Here is a 23,292-nt window from a genome sequence, read left to right on the forward strand (position 1 = left end):
GCTAGGCAGGTACTCTACCACTTAAGTCATTCCACTAGAACCCCTCATGTCTATACAAGGTGTATAGGAGACTTGGGAACCTGTACACCTATTCATTCCTCCTGAGCTACACCACTCTGCTCCTCAGCTGGTCATTCACTTAACAAACAGCTGCTTTGTCAGGCACAGTGGTAGACCTGTGCCTAGCAGGGACTGTGACCCAGGAGAAGTCTCTCTGTGGAGCTTGCCTTAGCTCCTAGAGAGGACTGCACCCAAGTGGAAATGAACCTGGTGTCCGGTGGTGATGTATTGGGAGCTAAACCTGCAGAGGCAGCAGAGAGTTGAGAAGCAGGCAGGAGTGAGTAGGAGAAGGTGATGTCCTTTTCTCCACAGAGAGGGAGGTGTAACTCCTGCCTTCTGGCATTCTCACTATTCCATGCTTCTGTGCAAGAGAAGGTTGTTTAAAGGCAGTTTGTTTGTTTTTTTCCCTTCGGTACTGGGGCTTGAAGACAGGGCCTTCTTGAGCCACTCCACCAGCCCTTTTTTGTGATGGGTTTTTTTGAGATAGGGTCTCGGACTGGCTTTGAACCTCGAGCCTCCTGATCTCTGCCTCCAGAGTAGATAGAATTACAGGTGTGATTCTACAGGTGCTTGAGCCACAAGCACCTGGCAAGGGCACAGGTTTTTATCCATCATCTCGTTTTCCTTAGCACGAGGCCTTCCTTCGAGGATGAGTGACTGGGGAATGAGGAAGGAAACCAGTGTGAGTGGAAATACTTTGGGGTGAATGATTTCTTGGGTGAAGGCAAGTTCTGTGTCTCAGGAACCTGAAGAGCTTTGTGCACTCCAAAGGCATTCAGTGAATGTCGTTGACTTGGAAAATCAGGTTGGTGACAGACCCACTGGGGAAGTGGAGGTCAGCCATCCTTCTAAAGGATCCATTGCTACGACAGTGTGGCCATTGGTGGACTTTGGTCTTGTTTCTCTTGCTGTCCAGCTGTCTCTGCCCTGTGCATTGGAGCACAGTGGTGCCTCTTGAGGGCCTGCAGCTGTTGGAGTAGATCTGCGAGTCAGAATTCCCTGGGTAGTGAAAGCCCACAGGCTTCACCCCAGATGTACTGAACCAACATTCCTGCAACCCCAGAGGCCAGGGTTTTCACAGATTACTCAGAGATTGAGGCGTTTGGAATCTGAGTGGGATACACTCAGAAAAAAATTAAAGCCAGTGACCCTGGGAACTTGTTCCTGAACCCTTCTTCCAGGGGAGGCACTGGATGTGTTTTCTAGTTTGCACAAGCAAACAGGGAACAATGAGGTCCCCGCTCAGGTGCAGCGGTGGAGCCTGCCAGCTGAGAGCAGGTCTGGGGAAATCTTTCTCCTCTGTCTGCCCAGCACTGCAGTGGCTGCTGATCCTTCCTGAGGACTTGGTCCTTTTGTTAGGTAGCAGGTAGACAAAGGCAGTGAGCCAGGAAGAGCAAGGGAGTGTTTGGTCTGTGTTAGTGACATACTGATTGATTTGGAGGGCTAAAACAAGCTAAATATGTCATCTGTGCAGTTATAAAAAGCAAGTGAAGACTGACAAACCCGCTCCCGCTCAGACCATCTGAAGTGGGTCATTTGAATCTTACTGTTATTACAGATTGTCTTCCCCCTTGGATTTTTCTTTGCATTGCATGCACAGAATTCTTGTATAACTGGGAGATGTCAGTCACAGGAGAGGTGAAGAAGGATTAAAAGTTTTTACCAAGCCAGGTGCCAGTGGCTCACGCCTGTAATCCTAGCTACTCAGGAGACAGATTATCAGGAGGATGCAGTTTGAAGCCAGCCAGGCAAATAGTTCACAAACCCCTCCCCACCATCTCAGAAAAAAAAAAACCATCACAAAAAAGGGCTGAGATGATCTGTGCTTGCTCTCTCAAGGGCGGAATCCTACTTCTCTTGATGAACCTTGGTATCACTTTACGTCTTGCTTGAATTCTCTTGTGGAGAATTCTCTTGCGAGTTGTGGAAGACCAGTGGCCTACCTCATTCATCTGGAGATCCTGATAGTGGTTTGACTGCTTGGCAAGACGTCACAGCCCTTGGGTGGTGAGCAGCTTTGAGGCAGAAAGATTGTGCAGTTTGGCCTGTTCAGATAAGACGACCCCTAGTACAGAGGGGCTGCTCTTCTTAGTGTCTGCCTGGACATCAGAGAAAAAAGAAAACACGCCAGTACTGACTCCTGGTTCTTCCCTTGTCCCCTGAAGAGGTACTTCATGTCAGGATGTGTCTATAATGAGGATGGTTAGACCCATGGCTACATGGGAGACTCAGTAACCACACTCACCCAAGGCTTGGCTCCCAAGACCAGAGAGACAGGTGATAGGAAAACCCTCCTGCTTCAAATGCCTGCCAATGATAATAGCTACAAAAAGTTAAATGGGTGATGGCTTCCCAAGAAAATAAAATTCCTGTATGCTGGGGGCAAAGGAAGGAACCATGGAAGCCCATGCTTGTAGCAGCCTGGGAGTTCTTATTAGAACCTTGGAGATCTCCAAAAGCAAGGGACTGACACCACTTAGGTTTGCATAGGGGATCCACCTGCACCAGGGGAAGCTAGATGGTAATCCTATGGGCACAGGGGAAAGGGTAAGGGTTTTAGTCTTGCCAGACTCAAAAAATTAAAACATGGGCTGGGCATGGCTCAAGTGATATAGCACTTGCTTAGCATGTTCGAGGCCTTGGGTTCTAGCCCTAGTACCAGCAAAAAAAAAAACTAGAAAAACAAAAACAGGCCTGTGCCTCACAGATTTGTGGTCTGGGGACTCCTACAAGATAAATTAGAAATTGGCCATTTATAATCCCAATCTGACTGGCTATGTGTGATTTCCACAGATGGGTTGACATGATAGATAACATTAAAACAAAACAAAAACAAAAAAACCAAAAAATGTGTGCGAGAGAGAGTGCCTGTAATCCTAGCTACTTGTGAGACAGAGGTCAGGATTGTGGTTCAAAGCCAGCCCTGGACAAATAGTTCGGGAGACCCTCTCTCGAAAATACCCACCACAAAACGGGGCTGACAGAGTGATTCAAGTGGTAGAGCACCTGTCTAGCAAGTGTGAGGTCCTGAGTTCAAACCCCAGTACTGCCAAACAAAAAAACTACTGGGATTAAGGTTCTTAATACAAACTACTAAAAACCAGGTGAGACACAGCTGATGAGATGTATCTGAAGGAATTACCCCAAGGAGGTGGGGAATAGGAAAGGCATAAGAGAGGGAGTGCATGTTTCTGAAGGGAGTTTTGAGAGCAGGGGACTGATAAAGTTTGAAGGGGCTGTCAGCACTGCATCATCCTCAAAACCAGGAAATCCAGAGGATCCCAGGTCAACATTTGCACAATGGCCATTTCAGTTACAGGAAGGCCGGGTGCTGGTGGCTCACTCCTGTAATCCTAGGTACTCAGGAGGCAGAGGTCAGGAGGATCGAGGTTCAAAGCCAGCCTGGGAAAATAGTTTGTGAGACCATATCTCAAAAAGACCCATCACACACACACAACAAGGGCTGGTGGGGTGGCTCAAGATGTAGACCCTGAGTTCAAACCCCAGTACTGCAAACAACAACAACAAAAACCTAAAGAAAGTAACAGGAATGTTCTCTGCAAAGGAATGGTCTTTAAGCAGAAAATTTCAACAGCAACAGCAGAAACCAAAGAATTATTGAGCTAAACTGTTATTTTAGTATTAGGAATACATTTTCAGACAAAGATTTTACCATTCATATCCCCTCACTGAAGGAGGCTACTCAGGAGACAGAGATCAGGAGGATCGAGTTTGGAGATAGCGGCAGCAGCAGCCCCAGCCCTGAGAGACAGCAGGAAGGGAGGGCGGGAGGGTGCTGGGGGGATAACCCCCCACCATTCCTGCAGCTATGGGCCCAACCTCGCGCTCCCACCTCCCCTCCATCGGCAGGGGCTAGGACACCCCTAAATCCTGTCGCCCCCTTGGCACCGACACCCCAACAGAGAGAGACACAGCCAGCCGCCACCACCGCTGCCGCAGCCTGGCTGGAGAGGGGGCCAGCCCCCCAGGCCCCCCACCCCACTGAGGTGGCCAGAATGGAGCTGTGGCCCGGGGCATGGACGGTGCTGCTGTTGTTGCTTCTACTGCTGCTCTTCCTGCTGCCTACCCTATGGTTCTACAGCCCCAGTGCCAAGTACTTCTTCAAGATGGCCTTCTACAATGGTTGGATCCTCTTCTTGGCTGTGCTCGCCATCCCTGTGTGTGCCATACGAGGACGCAACGTTGAGAACATGAAGATTTTGCGTCTAATGCTGCTCCACATCAAATACCTGTACGGGATCCGAGTGGAGGTGCGAGGGGCTCACCACTTCCCTCCATCACAGCCCTACGTCATAGTCTCCAACCACCAGAGCGCCCTCAACCTGCTTGGGATGATGGAGGTATTGCCAGGCTGATGTGTGCCCATTGCCAAACGTGAGCTACTGTGGGCCGGCTCTGCTGGACTGGCATGCTGGCTGGCAGGAGTCATCTTCATCGACCGGAAGCGCACTGGGGATGCCATCAGTGTCATGTCTGAGGTCGCCCAGACCCTGCTCACTCAGGACGTGAGAGTCTGGGTTTTTCCTGAGGGAACAAGAAACCACAATGGCTCTATGCTGCCCTTTAAATGTGGCGCCTTCCATCTTGCAGTACAGGCCCAGGTTCCCATTGTCCCCATAGTCATGTCCTCCTATCAAGACTTCTACTGCAAGAAGGAGCACCGCTTCACTTCGGGACGATGTCAGGTGCGGGTGCTGCCCCCAGTGCCCACAGAAGGGCTGACACCAGATGACATCCCAGCTCTGGCTGACAGAGTCCGGCACTCCATGCTCACCATTTTCCGGGAAATCTCCACTGACGGCCGGGGTGGTGGTGACTGTCTGAAGAAGCCTGGGGGGGTGGTTGAGGCCAGGCTCTGAGCTCTCCTCCCATCAGTCCTGATCGTCCTCCCCATACCTACCAACCTAGTGGCCCTGAAGCAGGACCAAGCCCTCTTCCTCAGTGCCCTTCTTCCCACTTATTCTCCTCTTTGGAATCTTCAACTTCTGAAGTAAATGTGGATACAGTGTCACTCCCTGTCCCTTTCCTGGCCCCACCCATGGACTGTCCTGCCTGGGTGCAGTCTCTACTCTGATCCCCACTTCCTGCCATCTTGTTTGTGGGACAGTTTCCTCCCCTTGAGTGGCTCATCCTACACCAGAGTGGAATTCATTCCATCCCATCCCCAGTGGACTCTTCCTTTGCAGTCTTCTCTCCCTCTCCATCCCACACTGACCAGTGGACTCATCCGTTCTGTGGAACAATTCACTCCCCACTCCCAAGTCCATGGATTCAGTGGGCTCATCCGTCCATGAGGACTCCTCACTCTGTGGCTGGAAGCTGAAACCTGGAACACTCCTCCCAGGCTCATCCTGGGAACTTCCTTTGGCACCTTCACCCCTCTCCTGGAGACCCCTCAGTGGGGGCAGACTTTTCTAACTCTGAGGTCTCATCTCTGCCCTTGCCCAAATGCCTAGGGTTGAGCACATTCTTGGATGCCAGTTTGGTCTCCACATTTCTGTCCCTGTGGTACAGTTCTTTAGCGGTCCTGACCAGATCCCACTCCAGCCCCCTGTACCAGACATGGGGGGAGAGGCAGACAACAGGCACTGCAATCACTGCTCCCTGGGAAGTTGGGGAAAGGAACTGGCGGGGAGAGGAGGGCATTTAATTTATTTCTCTTTCTTTTGACCTCCCCCCTCTCTAAACCAGTTTCTTCACAGTGGCATTGGCTGTTCCCTGCCTCCCACTCCAGATCTATTCCCCCAACCCAGGAGGTAGGCTGGGAGCAGAAGGAGAGGGTGGGACCCAGTTTTTTGTGGCTGGTTTTTATTAATTATCTGGATAACATCAAGTGACTGAGAATAAAGAGAAATAGAGAAAAAAAAAAAAAAAGGAGGATCGAGTTTGGAAGCCAGCCTGGGCAAATAGTTTGCGAGACCCTGTCTTGGAAAACCCTTTATAGAAAAGGGCTGATGGGCTGGCTCAAGGTGAAGGCCCAGAGTTCAAGCCCCAATACTGTAAAAAAAAAAAAGACAGTTCAGGAAGAAAAGAATTGAGCCAAAACAAAGGATAGTGGTGAGCAGAGAATTCAATAAACTCTCACCCAGTGAATCTAAATAAGCAATTGATAAATCCAAGTGGAACTAGAATAGTGGGCAGTTCTAGGTAAGATTAGTGGGGGTAGAGTTAAAAAATACTAAAGCAGGGTGTGGTGGTGCAGCCTATAATCTCAGGATTCAAGGCCATCCTGGGCTACCTAGGAGGACCTGTCTCAAAAAACAAAAACAAAGATTTAAGGGTAACAATTAGAATAGCACTAGAATGCACAACTTCCAGGACAAAAGAGGGTGAGACAGTGTGGCTAGCTTAATAAGAGGGCAGAAAAGAAGAGGTGGGGCTGGGTGTGGTGGTTCATGCCTGTAATCCCAGCTTCTAAGAAGGTGGAGGCAGGAAGACCATGAGTTCAAGGCCCCTCCTGGCAAAGTTAGTGAGACTCTATCTCAAAAACAGAAGTGAAAGGACTGGGGCATAGGTGAAGTAGTAGAGCACTTGCCTAGGGAGAGTCTTGGGTTTAATTGCCAGGACTGAAAAAATAAAAAGGTGAGTGTGGGGGTGGGGGGAGTGGAGAAAAGGTACGATAATGGGAAGCAGAAAATGGTAAAAATAAAATCAGTAGGCATGATAAATGCAAATGGACTAAGCAATTAAAAGACAAACTTCAGGTGCGATTAAAAGAAATCCAGAGATAAGCTACTTACACACTTAGAATGTAAAGTGATGGGAAAAGATGGGGGACAATGACCCATGCTAAACAGTGGTGTTCTCAGAAAAAACCACTTCGAGGTGCGTAGACAGTAGAAATACAAGTTATTGTCCTAAAGAATGGTTCAGCCTGGGAAAACAGACCACTAGTAACCTCGTGCCCAACAGCGTGCTGTCTGCTTGTGTTTGGGAATTACCTTACCATCCTGCCTCCCCAGGGGTTGATCGGAGTCCTGGGCTAGAGTGACCCAGGGGACAATGCCTTGTCTTGGATCCAACCGTATCCTTTTGAGTCACTGTTTTTATTTAACCACTGTCCTTTCCTCTCTGTTTGGTAGCCCCTGGGTTTGATTTCATTGCCAATTGAGAAGAATCACTCCTGTGAACATGCAAGCCTTGGGTATGCCTTTTGGGACTGTCCCTGGTAGCTGCACTTCTCCTTCCTTTTGGATATGAGCAGATGTGCCATCTTTCATGTTCAGACAGGACCCCAGGATATGGCTCTGGGGCCAGCACCCTGGACTGGGCAGGGTATAATCCAATGGTCCTTCTCAATCTAATGAGCAATTTGGCCACACTGAAACCTGGGGACCGGCAGGTGTTTGAGACCTGGATGACACCAGATAAAAAGACAGGAAGCTGGTTCTCTAGCAGGACTGCCGAGGAGGGGTCAAGTTCTGTTCTGGGTCTGGCCAAGCCTTCCCGGGTGTGGGAGGACCTGTGAGTTTAAAGGACTGGGCTGAGGCCACCTATGACCTCAGAAGCCTCTCTGAATAGGTGAGTTAGTAGAGACCATGGGAGGTGTGGAGTTGTCCTTTCTGGCTTTGGCAAAGGTGGAACCTGCTTCAGCTTGTGGATGTGGCCTTGTGAAGGCTGCTGTCCCCCACAGGCAGCCACCTCCTGGCCCTGTTGTCCTCTGTCACGAGGGCCCTAGTCATGTCCACTGGGATTCCAGAGATAACCAGGCCTCGACTGCTGCCAGTTCGAGCCAGGCTAAGGCTATGCTTGCTGGGGTTGTGCGGGGAGAGACACAGGGCCTGGGGCTACTGCATTCATCCTGCAGACAGGAGGGGAGGACAGACAACCAGGCCTGGCTGGGGTTCTGGCAGATCATATGCCTTGCTGAGGCCGCCACAGTAACCAGAGGCCGACCAGAACCAGAGTTCCAGTGTCCCTTTCCTATCTATGCCCATCTGTCCATCCCCCCAGGAGAGAACAGACACCACACTAGGAGGGAGGCTGGCTGCCACGTGGGACAGCTGAGAGGACAGGATGGAATCCTAGGCTTAGTAATGATGGGTGAGCGGGAGGTGGTAAACGGCCTTGGAGGTAGAAAACTGGAGGGGTCTGGCTGGGTCTAGAAGGCCTTGGAGCAAGGCTGTCTCTGTGTGGGGTTTTGCCTGCCCTTTGTCTCCCTTGGTCTTCCTCCTCCACCTCCAGGAGATCCAGACTCCTCTTTGGGCCCTGGGACCACTCAGAAGGGATGTGCTGTGGAGGGCTGGGCCTGGTGTTTGAGTTGGCGTGCTCCCCTGGACTAATCATTGCTGGGCGTTTCCACCTCCACATTGGGAGTTCATGGACCCTGTGGTTCAGGGCAGCTACTGTCGGGCTGGATTTGCAAACGATCACCCACCTTTTGAAATATGCCTGTCTTTTGGAATTAGACTTCTGCTTTGTAAGGAGGTTGGCTTTGGGGATGTTTCTTCACCTCTCCCGCCTCAGTTTCCACGTTGTGAGTCAGGGCTAGGAATCCATACCGAACAGGCCTTGTGGATTTTTTTTTTAATTGTTTTATTATTCATATGTGCATACAATGCTTGGGTCGTTTCTCCTCCCTGCCCCCACCCCCCTTGTGGATTTTTTAAAGAACTTTGTGGAGCTGGGCACCGGTGGCTCATGCCTATAATCCTAGCTACTCAGGAGGCAGAGATCAGGAGGATCGTGGTTTGAAGTCAGCTGAGGCAAATAATTTGAGAGACCCTATCTCGAAAATACCCAACATAAAACAGGGCTGGTAAAGCAGCTCAAGTGGTAGAGTACCTGCCTAGCAAGAGTAAAGCCAGTTCAAACCTGAGTACTGACAAAAAATAAATAAATAAAAGAACCTTATGGATTTAAAAAATAATAAAAAATAAAAGGTCCTTATGGAGATAAAATTCACGTATCATTCAGTTCACTCGTTTACAGCAGGGGGTTCAATGGTTTTCAGTATACTCGCAGATATGCTCAGCCACTGCCTACCACAACCGCACACTTTTCGCACTCCAGAAGAGTCTGTAGGCGTTTGTCGCTGTCTCCCTCCATCCCCAGCCCTCGGTGGCCACAGATCTACTTCCACCTTGATGAGGTTGGTCTGGCACAGTTTTTGAGACACTCAATAAGTAGAAGTGATTATTTTATTTAGAATGTTCAGGCAGGAAAGAGGTGGCAGGTCAGTTTGGAAGAGAGAAATTTCATTTGCATTCACAAAGCTCTGTTCCCTAGACTATTATACTATTTTGCATTAAAAAAAGATTTGTGCGACATTGCCTGGAAGGAGACTTTGCCCAATGATTCAGAGAGCTGTGAACCGATAACAGACTGACTGGCAGTGGGAGCTTAAAGGCTCCAGTAACCCCTTGATGGGGGCGGGAAGGGAAATAAGAAGACTTGGGGTCCACTTTTTTCCCCGTTTCCTTGATGATCCGTCCCCTCTGGCAGGAAAGTGACGCATTGGACCTTCTGTGGGGTCCCAGGTTTCTATTTTTCTCTGTTGCAGGGAATTTCCAAGGAGCTGAACTGGCAGGGGTCGGGGGAGTAGGGGAAGGGGCTCTGGGGAATTGGAAATAAGTCATAGAACTTTCAAGGGGTTATCTTCTTATCCTCCACCTTCCCTCTCAATCTCTGAATTAGGCCCTCCCTGGAAGGCCCCTGGCGGGCAGAGGTGAGTGTGGGGCACTTCTGCCCCCACCTGGTCCCAGACTCAGCCCCTCTCCTGGGGTCTGGCTGTCTGGCCTCCTCCTCAACCTTGCCCTTGACATTGTGTCCCTGGGACACCAGGAATATAGTGTTTACAGTTGCCAAGGCCCGTTCTATGTGCGTGTCATTTCTTACTCATTTACTCTTCATAATGCCCCCTTCCAGGTGAGGGAACAGAAGCACAGACAGGTCAAGTGACTTGCCCAAGGTCACACAGTCAGTGAAGGGAGGTGGCTGAACTCTGCTCTCTGTACTGTGACATTATCTTGCCCCTGAGGCCAGTGGCCAATAGCCAGACTCAGTCCTCATGACTTCACCTTGGCTTGAGGGTGCCATACCTGCCTCCTATTGTATCGGTGGCACCTTCTGTCTCCTTTGTCCTTTGCCATCCCCTCCCCTCTCTCTGCTTCCATGGGGTTTCCCTCTAGCCTCCCTACGTACACCTGCCTTTGGGACCTCCACTGTCCTCAGGGCAGGTTTTCAGTTCTCCACCAAGCATCCAGCCACACCTCTCCACTTGGGTATCCAACAGGCATGACCCCAAACTGCACCCCAAGTCTGCTCAGGTTTCCCCAGCAGGCCAGTCAGCTCAGTGAACTGCACCCTAAGTTCTAGAGGCTGCAGCAGAAATCCAGGCCTTGCTGGCAAATGCAATTCCACCTGTGGCCAGTAGGGGGAACTCCTAACCCCCATCCCTAACCAGCCCCTGCAGCTGTATCCCTTAGTGACTCCACAGCCATGTCACCCTGGGTTATGGCCCCACCCATGACCAGTGCACACATGGCCTCCAGAATGATCTCTAGGGCAGCAGATCAGAATCTGCCATGCTGTCACATGACCCCCTTTACCCCCGCACAGTCTCATCCTGTATCTCCAGGCCCTGCCTGAGCACCCCTGGCCTCAGGGGGCTTCTTCTTGCCCTTGCTGCTGAACTTGAGCTCTTCTCACACTGCCTCTCCCACCTTGGCCCAGACTGTTCTCTTTGCCTGGGCCTTGCCCCTGTCTAATTGCTTCTGTTTTTATCTTAATTATTATTTTTTAAATGGTACTGGGATTAAATGGTACTGAGCTTCTTGCTTCTGAGGCAGGCGATGTATCGCTTGAGCCACACCTCCAGCCTGCTCCTGACTTTGTCTCCAACTTAGAAGCCACTTTACCCTCCCAGACCCAGCAGAGCTGGGTTAGGCTCCCTCTGTGCCCCAGTGCCTCCAGTGCAAGTTTATCATGCAGAAACAGCTGTGTCTGCTCCTTTTCCTGTTGATTCTGTTCCTGGGATGGGGGATAAATGTTTATTGAATGAATGAACAAGTGAGTGACAGCCTGGGAAAGTCACTACGTCTGACCCAGCAACATGAGGATCATGACATGGGCGTCAACTGAGGCTGTGACTGTGCAGCTCCCGGGTTCCAGAGTACGTGTGTGGGGTGCAGAGTGGCTGTGGATGCTGAGTGTACCCACACCTATCTTGCCATCCTTGGTGGTCACAGGTCTGCTGGGACAACCCCACAACCCACAGAGGTGGCTGGAAGCCAGAGCTTCAGATCATGTGGCTGGGAAACTTACCTCAAGGCTGAGTCCTCATAGACACTCACTCTTGCTTCTACGAGTGTCCCCCAGCTCTGAGCCGGGCCTGTGCTCTGTCCTGAGGACTCCAGGTGGGAGCCAGCAGCCCCTGGCATCTCCTCCTAGGGCCTCAGGGCTGCTTTTAATGCACAGTTTATTTCCTTTCAATTTTCCTTGGAACCTATGTTTATGCAGATGATCCCATGATGCTTTATGGAATGGTTGGCAGAGCACCATTTGTGATTCCTGAGATTCCTGGGGCCTCAGGCAACAAGCAGTTCCAGCTGCAGACAGCTGCCTGCCTTCCCACAGTGCTCAGCTTTTGAGCCCGGCAGCTTTCTGGCCCAAACACATGAGTGAGCTAAGGTAACTAACTATTCTGGCCCTTGGAGCCCCAACAGACTGTTCTGGTATCTAGGTGAAATTCCTTTTTTTAATAGTTGAGAAGTTGTAGGGCTTCTACTTCCTTTAGAACGGAAAGCTTCCAGAAGTATTTATAGCTTTGCTTCTGTAGAATCCAGGAGTTCAGTTTCCTCCAGGAGGATAAGGAGGTGTGTGTGGGGGGTCGTTAGTGGGGAAGGTGTCACCTTGGGGAGGCTACACTTGCTCTGGGTAGACTGGGGAGGCATGCAAACAAATAGTGATGCACAGGCTGGCAGGGGTGATGGCAACTTGAATGAATTATAGTGTAAGCACGGGGCAGAGTCACCAGGGCTGCGACAATCAGGGAGGGCATCCAAGAGGAAGTGTTCTTTCCATCGGTAGGGCAGGAGCCTATGTGAGAGTGAGGCTGTGGGAGGGAGGAGGAAGGCAGCACCTGCATTCCCAGCAGGTGTGTCAGAAGCCACCTGATGGTGGAATCGGAGATAGGTCACACGTACTGTGTGGACAGGGGCAGGTCTTGAGGGCTCCAGTGCCATGCTGTGAGGCCTGGGCTCTATCTTGAAGCCCTGAGTTTGATCGGGAGTCACATGATCAGATTTGCATTCCAAAAAGGTCTCAGGTCTCAAGCAGCCACATGGCACCTCACCATACACAGGGTGTGCCCCTGTGCTCTTTTCTGTTTCTTTTCTGTCTTCTTAAAAAAAAAAAAATGCTGCTTCCAGCTCTCTGCGTTGATTTCCTGTCTCACCGAATGGTTTTGATCTGCAGTTTGCAAGGTCCTGGATTGGAGCGAGGGGACAGGGCAGGAACCCTTGTAGACACTGCTGTCAGGAGTCCAGTCAGGAAGTGACAAGGGCTGGAGCCGTGCCTGGGCGGGGACACAGAGGCCTCAGAACGAAGGTTCTGGGTGGTGTTGCCCCCAGGGCTGAGCGTGGCATCTGTGGCCTGTGAGAGCAGCATATCTCCAGCAAGGGATGAAGGGCAGCAACCTCGGCAATGACAGGGGCCCTGCCTGCCGTTGTGTGGCGCATGGAGGTTTCAGAACTGTGGTTTCATAACTCAGACACATTGCGTGGTGTCTGAAAGCCATTTCATTAAATGTCGCACGGAATCAAAATAGAAATTACATCTCTGGGATAAAGCCCATTGAGCCAGGAGCCAGGCAGTCAGAATTAGAACAGGCGGCATCTTACAGAAGCAATAGACTCAAGGCAACCATCTTCGGGGCCAGCCTCTCCCCTCCCCTCTTACATCTGGCCTCCCCCAGATGTGGCCTCTTCATAGGCCTGCAGTGAATGGGAGACAGCCAGAGAGCACGTCAGCCTCCACCACGCCTCCCAGGGACGTTTATGATCTGGATCCTCAGCTGCCTCTGTCAGGCCTACGTGAGGACCCCCAGGCTCAGGGAGGTGGAGGCGTTGGCCTGAGGCCACACAGCTGGTGAGAGACAGAGATGGGCCACAGAGACTTCTTTCTCTTACCGAGGCTGCCTCTGTTCCTGTGCTCTTGGATTTTCAAAACTAGATGACAAGTAGAGAGACAAGAGCTGATTCCCTCAGAATGCTCGGGGAAGGGGCTTGGGACAGGAGGTCCAAAGCTTCTAGGTGGTTCTGACAAGTAACTAGGCTTAAGAACCTTGCCCTCGGGGGACAGACGGGGTAAGTGGGCCTGTGTCTGCCCTCCATTCCCAACCTCCACTTCCGTCTGTTCAGTCAGTCATCATGGGAGAAGCGCTCTTCTCTGTGGACCCTGTTACCCCAAGCTCTGCAGCCCTCAGTGCACCTCCTTCCTCCCTGCCCCAGCTGGGTTCTCCTCCCTCTCTCCCCTGCCCCAGCTAGGTGCTCCTTCATTTGCCTCTGCCCCAGGTGGGCCATGTTTGGAGGAGGGCAAGAGAGCCAGGGTGGGGTGGGGGCAGAGCAGGCCTTGAGAGGATGCATGGGGATCCCAGAGAAGGGTAGGGAAGAGGTGGGGTCACTGCTGAGTTAGCAACCCCCTGGCTTTGCCTCATTTTTATCATGGGTGTAGGATGCATAATACTGGGGTACACTGAGGAAATTGCTGGACATTAACTTAGGATCTCCCACCTCCGCCTCCTGAGTGCTGGAATTACAGACGGTTACCAACTCGTCTGGCACTGGCTATCGATTTTGTAATCCAGAAATTTTTACTTTTTTGTGTGTACTGTTTCTTTCCATCTACTTTTTTGGGAGGAGAGCAGTACAGAGATTTGAACTCAGAGCCTTGCTAGGCAAGTGCTCTTTTGCTTGAGCCATGCCCCAGCCCTGTTTGGTTTAGCTGCGGTCCTCCTGTGTATGCTTCCTACATAAGTGGATGACAGGTGTCCCCCACTACACCCAGCTTTATTGGTTGAAATAGGGTCTCAAACATTTAATCTGGACTGGCCTCGAACCTCAATCCTCCTAATCTACCTCCTGAGTAGCTGGAATTACAGATGTGAGCCACTGCGCCTGGCTTCTGTCTGTGTTTTTAAAGGTTTGCTTTGTCCTTTTTCTAACTTCTCTGGTGCATGAGTGCCTTGCTTGTTTGAACGTAAGTTATTAAGACCAGGAGTTTTCCTCTGAGAGCTTTTTGGCTGAGGCCCACCCAGCTGCTCTGCAGTGTGTTCATGGTTTTCACTGACTTCTGTGCGTTCTGCACATTGGGTTCTGACTTCCTCTTTGACTCATGAATTAACAGAATTGTTCTTGCCCAAGGTGGTAGCTCTTTTTTTTTTTCAGGTTAGTCATAAATTTTAAACTTTATTGCACTGTTGTGCAAGTGTAGAGAATGAGTGTTTACGTTATTCTACTTTGGGGAGTTTATTGCGAGCTGTGGCCTTCTTTGACAGCGTGTGTGTGCAATTATTTCACTGGCACTTGAAAACAATGCATTCTCTTTTCAGCCCTCTGTGTCCTTAATTTCATTTCAATTATGTGATCTGTCATTGGTTTATAGATGATTACTAATACTTTCATTACTAAGTGCTTCTCTCTCTCTCTCTCTCTCTCTCTCTCTCAACAGGGTCTTGATATATATATGTATATATAGAGAGAGAGCCCAGGCTGGCCTCAAACTCTGATCCTCCTGCCTCAGCCTCCCAGCCTCCTGAGTGCTGGGATTATAGGTGTGCACCACCACACCCAGTTGATTCTTTTTATATACTTTGTCTTGGGCTTGTGGATGTTGATACTATGTTATTTGGATCACAGCTATGAAACTCTTCTCATGCCATTACAATTGTACTGGGGTTTTGAACTCAGGACCCTGTGCTTGCTAGGCAGGCACTCTACCAGTGGAACCATTTCCAGCCTTAGCTAGTGTACTTGTCATCATTATAAAATTTCTTTGTCTTGTTTAATGCTTTTATTTCCTGCTCATTTTTGTCTGTCATTAGCATCAAAACTCCTGCTTTTTCAGTGTTTAAATTTGTCCAACTTATCTTTGCCCATCTTTTAGTTTTCAAAGTTTCTAAATTTCTTTGTTCTGGCTGGTTTTGTTTCTTTTTTCTTTTCTGGTGGGACTGGGGTTTGAACTCAGGGCTTCGTGCTTATAAAGCAGGCGCTCTACCACTTGAACCTCTGGTCCATTTTGCTCTGGTTATTTTGGAGATGGGGGCTCTCATAACTATTTGCCTGGGCTGGCCTCAAACCACAATCCTCCCAAGTAGCTAGGATTATAGGTGTAAGCCACTGGTGCCTGGTGCCTGACTCTATATAAGATTTTAATCGTCACATTGGCTCTGTAGGTAGCCTCAATATTCACTGTCTGTCCTTTTGCCAAAGTTTTCTTATTGATCCTTTCTTATCGATCCTTGATTTGATGAAGTGCCTTCTCTAAGAGTGTCATTAAAGGGAGCTCAATGGAAAATTATTTCCTGAGTGCTTGGGTGTGGTGGTTCATGCCTGTAATGCCAGAACTTGGGAGGCTGATGAAAGGTTGTGAGTTCCAAGCCAGGCTGGTCTACACACCAATAGCATTTCACAACACCCCCAAATCTTTGCATTTGCTCAACAGCTGTCCTGGTGTGATATTCCTGGGTCACTCTTTCCTTCTCAGTGGACTCTGCAGGCAGGATTCCTGTCTCTAGAGCTCACGACCACTGTGGAAAAAGCCTGAGGCTAGCTCATATTTTTTATCCTTGTAAGATGACAGAATATTTTCTGCCTGGCTGCCCAAATTATTTTCTCTTTAGGTTCCTCTGCCTCCCTCCCTCTCTCCCTCCTACCCTTTCTTACTTTCTTTTATGATTTCATAGACATTATTTTGGTTTGACATATTTTTCTCATTTTCCCTGAAGCCTGTGTGCCCTTTCAGTCTGTAGATTCAAATCTTGTATTTTAGGAAAATTTTTTTGAATTATATCTTTCTTGAAACAGTTTAATTATATTTTTGAATGAGCGTAATTAATAATATGGTAGAGTTTCACTGTGATAATTCCATATATCTGCACAATGTATTTGAATAAGCTTAAATTATATCTTTAAGTATTTACTTATTTTACGTACTGAGGTTTGAACTCAGGACCTTGCATTTGCTAGGCAAGTGCTCTAACACTTGAGCCACTGTGCTAGCCCTTCTTTTATTGGGTATTTTTGAGATAGGGTCTCGTGAACTATTTTCCCAGGCTGTCTTCAAACCATGATCCTCCTGATCTCTGCCTCCAGAGTAGCTAGGATTACAGGTGTGAGCCACTGGTGCCCTGCTCTCTGTATTTATGTTCCATTATTTTCTGTTCTGGGATGTGTGTTGGATCCTCTGAAGGTCTTCCAAACCTGTCTTCTTAGTAACCCCTGTGCTCCTTTTGCTCACTCCTTTTCATTCTTGTTCTTAGTGGTTTTTTGTTTTGGTTTGTTTGGGACTGGGGTTTGAACTCAGGACTTCATGCTTGCAAAGCAAGCACTCTACCACTTGAGCCACACCTCCAGTCCATTTTGCTCTGGGTATTTTAGAGATGAAATCTGGAGAACTATTTACCTGGGCTGGCCTCCAACCTCAATTCTCAGTCTCAGCCTCCCATCTAGCTAGGCTTACAGGCGTGATTGCCGGTGCCCAGCCCTTAGTGCTCTTCCAGGGTGTCACTACTTAGAGATTTATTTCCTCCCTTCCTCAGTTCTGTCAGCCCAGGTCTTACTGACTGCATCCTCTTGCCCTGAGCTCCAACATCTCCACGTGCTTGCTCTCTAGGATGATAGCTTTCTTTTTTATTTGTTTAATTCACAGTGAAAGACTCCAGGGGCAGTTCTTGGTACTGGATTGTTAACACCAGGTTCGTGTCCTGGTGTCGTCAATGATTGAAGATGTGGGACCAGGAGTCAAGAGTAAAGCAAGCACAGAGTCTATTGAACGGAAAGCAAAGCACCCTGACAGGCGGGACTTAGCAAAAAGAGCTAAGCCGAACAATAGCTGAAGTCTAGGAGTGACATAGGGCATAACTGGTCCTATATTCTACCTTGAAACCACATTTGGGATTGGTTGTTGCTGAGTCAGCTTCTTTTGAACGCAGCCACCTGGTCCCTCTCCATATTGAAATGAGCATTCCAAGAAGGTCTGGTCAGCCAGTCTTGACCTTGGAACTTTGCCCAGCTCGTCCTGGCCTGGGGGTTACTACCTACACTGTGCAGCTGCATCTTGTTCTTTTGGTAAGAGGTTTGCTGTGTCTCTGAGATGCCTGTAGTTTCCCATACCTCTTTAGATGTCTGCTTTTAAAGTGCCTCCCCTCATCCAAAATGGAGTCACCTCTGTCATCGCTCCCCTTACTTCTCACCTGTTCTGGTGACGTTTTCACTGATAAGTTGTCACTTGCTACTTGTGTTTCCAACCCATTTTCTCTTTCTCTTTTTGACATTTTGATTACCCTAGCAGCTTCCTATTTGATTCCTCATCTTTGGACCAGGTGAGTTTTTCTTCTGCCATCTATTTATTTGACAGAGGTTTGCATGGGAATCGTCTGGGGACCAGGCTGTGTGCCATTGCAGTGCTGCTCATAGCAAATCTGCCTGGTCCTCCTTGCTTTCTGCAAACATGGCTTCAGTGTGATTCTCACCGATTTGCCTCCTCAGCTACTGGGAACAAACCTAACTGTGTCTCCAATGCCACTGTCATGCGCTCACATATCCCCTTCTGGTCAGTGCCATAAGAGACTTTGTGGTCCTCTGCTCCTCCCAGACTTCTGTTCTATATTTTTTGTTTTTGGCAGCAGCCCTTAGGCTCATGTTTGGTTCAGAGTTTCATCTCTCTTCTGTTTTCATAGCAGGTGGTTTGTATCAAAGATTCTGTTCCACTTTCTCCTTGTTACTTTGGGTGATTTATTATATGGCATAATTGCCATATAATATATAGTGCTTGCTTAATGCTTTATCAGCCAGTTTTTTGGTTACTATAATGAAATACCTGAGGCGGGACAACTTTATAAAGAAAATTGGGTTATTTGCTTCAGTTTTGGAGGCTGAATGTTTATGCAGCATGGTTCAGGCTCTGTAGATGGCCGGGGCAAGAGATCACATTGCAAAACACAGGACAGCAAAGAGGCTGGGGTCTCACCAGTCCTTCTGAGGGCAGCGCTTCCAATCAATCCAAGGATGTCTCACCAGGCCCCAACTCTTAAAAGTCCCAGCTCCCCACATTGCTACCATGCAACCAAGACCTCAACACGTGAACCTCGGGGAGCAAACCACATCCAGACTATAACAAACTGTACTGCTTAATACCCATGAAGCCATCACCACAATGAGCTAAGGCGCATCACCCCCTCCCCACAACCCGTTTGTCTCAAGGAACTGGAGATTCAGCTCCCACTTGCTAGGCAGGTGCCCTGCCACCTGAGCCACTCCCAGTCCTCCCCAACCCTGTGGTAGTCTCTCCTCCATGCTCTTAACTCTGTTCCCATTTCAGGCAACCTCTGATCGCTTTTGTTGCATAGATTAGTTTGCATTTTCTAGAAGTTTGTAGAAATAGACTTAAAGTCGGTGTTCTTCTTTTGTCTGTCCTCCCCCACTTAGCATCGGTACTTTGAAATGCATCCAGCTGTGCATCTCAGACAGCTCATTGCTGTAAGGCACGTCCGTGTGTGATAGTCCTCGCTCACCTCGGGTCGTTTCCAGCTCTTGGCCGTTAGGCACATCGGTGTGGAAATCTCTGGATGCGTGCTTCCATTCCTCCTGGGTAAGTAATGGGAGTGGAAGGCTGGATTCCACAATAGCACCACCTTGCGTGCCCGTTAATTAATTAATTGTTATTTATTTATATTTTTGGTGGAACTGGGGTTTGAAGTCAGGGGTTCATGCTTGTAAAGAAGCGCTCTACCACCCGAGCCACACCTCCAGTCCATTTTGCTCTGGTTATTCTGGAGATGGGGGTCGCGTGAACTATTTGCCTGGCTGACCTCAAACTGTGATCCTCCCCTCAGCCTCCCAACTAGCTAGGATTACAGGTGTGAGCCACTGGCACCCGGGTTTTCTGTGCCTTTGAATTCCTAAGTCTTGGGGATTCATCTTAACGCTGATGCGGCACAACCTTCTTTTTAGCAAGTTCACTTCCTGTAGCATGAGGGCCTGCTGTGACTTCTTCTGGAGAAGTGTAACAGCTGAGAGAGGGAGAAGGAGGGAGGGGAGAGGAGGGGAGGGTGCAATGAAACAGAGCCCTGGGAGCTCCCCTGATGGTTTTTACTTACAACAAATGGCACCCAGCATCTTTTCCTGTGCATTTTTCACGCATATGTAGTCATGTGCAGCCTGGGACCTTGTGGTCAATGAGGGGCCGCAGATAAGGTTCTATTCCCCAATGATGTGACCCTGTTGGTCATGTAAATACAGTCCTCTTAGGCAGAGGACAGTTCCCAGGCCTGAGAGAGCCAGCAGGCACCTGTGAGCAAAGGGGAACGCAGTCTGGGTGGTGGTGTGGTTCTCAGCACAGTGTGGGACCAGCTGTGAGGACCCTGGGATGGGGCATATTCGAGGCACCCAGATAGCTGGGGACAGCACCTCAGGATCTGTTGCTTACCAGCAGGAAGAGAAAAGGGAGGCATGCATTCACTCAGTTGTTCACTTCTTTTTCTTCTCTTTTTTTGCAGTACTGGGGTTTGAACTCAGTGCCTACATCCTGAGTCACTCCATCAGCCTTTTTGTTGATGGGTTTTTTTGAGACAGGGTCTTAGAAAATCTATTTGCCTGGGCTGGCTTTGAATATTGATCCTCCTGATCTCTGTCTCCTGAGTAGCTAGGATTACAGGCGTGAGCCACTGGCGCCCAGCGGTTCACTTCTTTTTCTTTTTTTTTTTGGTGGGACTGGGGTTTGAACTCAGGGCTTCACATTTTGCAAAGCGGTGCTCTACCACTTGAGCTATACTCCAATCCATTTTGCTGTGGTTCTGAAGATGGGGTCTTGTGAACTATTTGCCTAGGCTGGCCTTAAACCTGGTCCTCCTGATCTCAGCCTAGGATTACAGGTGTGAGCCACTGGTGACTAGGTAGTCGTTCACTTCTTGTTGAGTTTGCACTGTGTGTTAAGGGCTGTTTCAGACACTGGGCTTTCCCCAAAGTCCCAGGGCAAAGGGCTACATGGGGAAGTGACAAGGGAGTGGGTAGTGTCTCTTGGCAACAGGGACAGGACATGAAGCCTGAAATTTAGGGATGGGGGCTGGGATGGCTGACATCACTGCAAAGTGCAGGAGAGGAGACCCACATGGAAGCCAGGTGCCAGCACTGTGTCTGGTACCTTGGGACACCCAGGCCTCTATGACCCTGCCCAGAGAAAGGTGTAGGGTAGCAGATAATGGGAGGACTTCATGTCTGAAGAAAGTAGTCCAGTGCTTATCATAGCTTAGTTGCTCATTGTCAATGAGAAAAATGGTTTCTGGTTTATACATTTCCATGCAAAGCTTGTCTATGTGAGTCTTCCCTGTAGCTAATCTATGTGCTGGTTTTAACATGGCAGTGAGGTTTGAATTGTGTCAGCTGCCTCAGGAGACATCTTGCAGGACAGCCAGTCAGCTTCAACCATCAGCAGCTCAGCAAGCAAAAGGTCATGTTCAATTCAAGTGCAAAGGTTGGGAAGTCCTATGGTGAAAAGCCAAATGAACTCAGATCACCCCAAGATTTCCCCAGGTTTTCACTGAACTGTGCAGCCTGGACCAAGGCTGGGGTCAGAATGTGAACCAGGAGGAAGAAGATGCAGGTCACATAGGCTGCCCCTCTGTGTGCTAAAAGAAAGTGCCTAGGGGCTAGGTCAGTGCCCTCCTCCCCTCCCCCGCTCTCTCACCTCTTCTTGAGGCCTGTGCTAAGTACAGAAGACAGAGGGCAGAGATGAGTAGGCCTGGCCTGGTTCTTGCCTGTGGGGTCCTCAGAGTCTAGAAGGGGTAAAGCAGGGCTTGAGATACTGCCTGCCTGTGTAGAGGACTGGCAGTAGTCGTCCTACCTGGTTCTTACCTGTCTGCATCTGTTGTGTCTGGTCTTTTATCTCTTCCAGGGGGTAATGGCTTTAAGGCCAGCTGTGGCATGGCCAGGCCTCTGCCAGCATGAGGTCCATGAAGCAACCTTACATGGTTCTGGAGTCAGATTTCACACGCTACTCTCCCCTTGCTAGCTTTCCTTTTTCTGGGCAAGCTGCTGAACCCGTGAGTCAGTTTCCTTATCTGTAAAATGGGTTCTGAGCCAAACATCCAGAACAACCCTAGCACTGGCAATTGCTTAAGTCACAACAGCTCCTTCTCCCCACACGCATTGTCTTTGCCTCTCCAATGGGTAACCCCGTGTAGACCTTTTCCAGGGAGAAGAGGGCAGGAAGCCTGAGACAGCCAGGGTTGCAAGGTCTTGGGGGCCAAAAGATCTGGCCTCTGCTGTTGTTTGTCTGACCTGTGATAGTGTTGGATGACCATGAATTTGACATTCAGTCTGCTCTGAAATGCAGTTCTGGGTTGTATTATTTCTGGAGGTTTGACAGAATGCACAAGGAGCTAAATGAAATTAAAACAAAATTGCAATCACTGAGTATGTGACTGTGACAATACAAATAATTCACAACAGTAAGTCTCTTCGCTATCCTAATAACCTTTGCACAGCAGTACAAAAACAACAGTTGTTTGGGAAGCAATGACTTATTACATGGGAAACAGAATTTCCTTCTGGGGTCTGAGAAGAGAGAGGGAAGAGCTCAGATCTCTAAAATTCCTACTGTGTACCAGGCTACAGGAGAGATAGTCCCTTCCCTAGGAAGTGCCTGGCTCCCATGGGGTGGGGTAGCCATGGTGGTGGTGATTATGAAGTGAAGGGGCCTGAGCAGATGAGGATTGTGGCCGGAAGGCTTCCTGGAGGCAGTGGCATTGAACTGGGCCTGGGAGGATGAGTAAGATTCAAGATGCTTCATGCCTATTTCTCCTCTCCCTTCTCTGCAGCCAGCTGCAATCAGGCCTTTGTCCCCTCTTCACCTTCAGAATGTTCTTATCAAGTGACCTTCATGACACCAGACTCAAAGGTGGGTCCTTGGAACTCATCTCTTTGACTCTCAGAAGCATGTGTTCAGCCTGGAGGTGTGGCTCAAGTGGTAGAGTGCCTGCTTTGCAAGTGCAAAGCCCTGAGTTCAAACCCCAGTCCCACCAAAAAAAAAAAAAAAAAAAAAAAAAAAGAAGCATGTGTTCTTGGAAGCTTTCCCGGGCCTCTGGGACCTAGCCTTCTGTGGTCCCCACCATCACCACCTGTGTCCTCCCCTTCTTTGTCCCCACCCCTGTCTGGGTCCTGTCCCCTTCCCAACCTCCTACCCCTGCAGTGCTCACTTTCTCTCTTCCCCTGTCACTGGCTCCCACAGATGACGTTGATGCTCATATCTCCGACTTGGCTTCCTGGCACCACAAACAAATATCTCACTGTCTGCATACACCTTCCCGGCGTGTTTTTTAAACCAGATAAATCAGAAAAGTGCACGTCTTGTCAGAGCACAGCTCCATGGGCTTCTCAGTGAATGCACTTGTGAAGTCAGCCCCAGATGGAGAAAGAGATGTCGCCAGCACTCAAAGTCCCATCCACCCCCCAGTCCTGACCACACCGAAGTGCCTCCCACGGGCAGAGATGAGCCCTGCCTGAACCCAGCTTTATAAAGTGGGGTCATAGAAGAGCCTCTTTCGTGCCTGGCCCCTGGCTCTTCCTGTGACCCGAGGCTCACCACACTGCTGTGCCCATACTCCGCTGTATGGTAAACCTGATTTTCATCTGCTCCTGATGGACGTGCCTGGCATTTCTGGTGAATAATCCTGTTTGAGGGAGATAAGACCTCAGTTTTGCTTACTTTACCATGCACGGAAATGAGCCCTTCAGTGCCTAACGCTGGGGCCTCAGGCATCATGGCTGGCCTATTTATCTTGAATAAACAAGCGAGTGAATTGATGAAGGACTAAATAAGCGAGAGAATGAGAGGAGTGATGAGTGAATGAATGAATGCGTTTCTGGAAAGAGCATTGCTGGGTATTTGCCTGGGTCAAGTTCTGTGTTATTTTCATAAATGTCACAGCTACTCCTTGCATTGTCCTCTGAGATGGGGATAATTCTCTTGAGTCTTACAGATAAACTCCCTCCA

General features: G+C 49.4%; 1 long non-coding RNA gene and 1 pseudogene across 1 annotated transcript; both read left to right on the forward strand.

The window, feature by feature from the left end:
- Positions 1-3,826: 3,826 nt before the first annotated feature.
- On the forward strand, positions 3,827-5,092 carry LOC109695931 (1-acyl-sn-glycerol-3-phosphate acyltransferase alpha pseudogene; annotated as a pseudogene).
- A 13,649-nt stretch (positions 5,093-18,741) lies between these two features.
- LOC141415004 (uncharacterized) lies at positions 18,742-23,061 on the forward strand. Its single transcript, XR_012440023.1, has 3 exons — positions 18,742-18,891; positions 22,118-22,197; positions 22,528-23,061. It is a non-coding gene; the product is annotated as an uncharacterized lncRNA (long non-coding RNA).
- Positions 23,062-23,292: the final 231 nt, after the last annotated feature.

Source organism: Castor canadensis, chromosome 12 (assembly GCF_047511655.1).
Source record: "Castor canadensis chromosome 12, mCasCan1.hap1v2, whole genome shotgun sequence".
In the NCBI taxonomy this organism is placed as follows: Eukaryota; Metazoa; Chordata; class Mammalia; order Rodentia; family Castoridae; genus Castor; species Castor canadensis.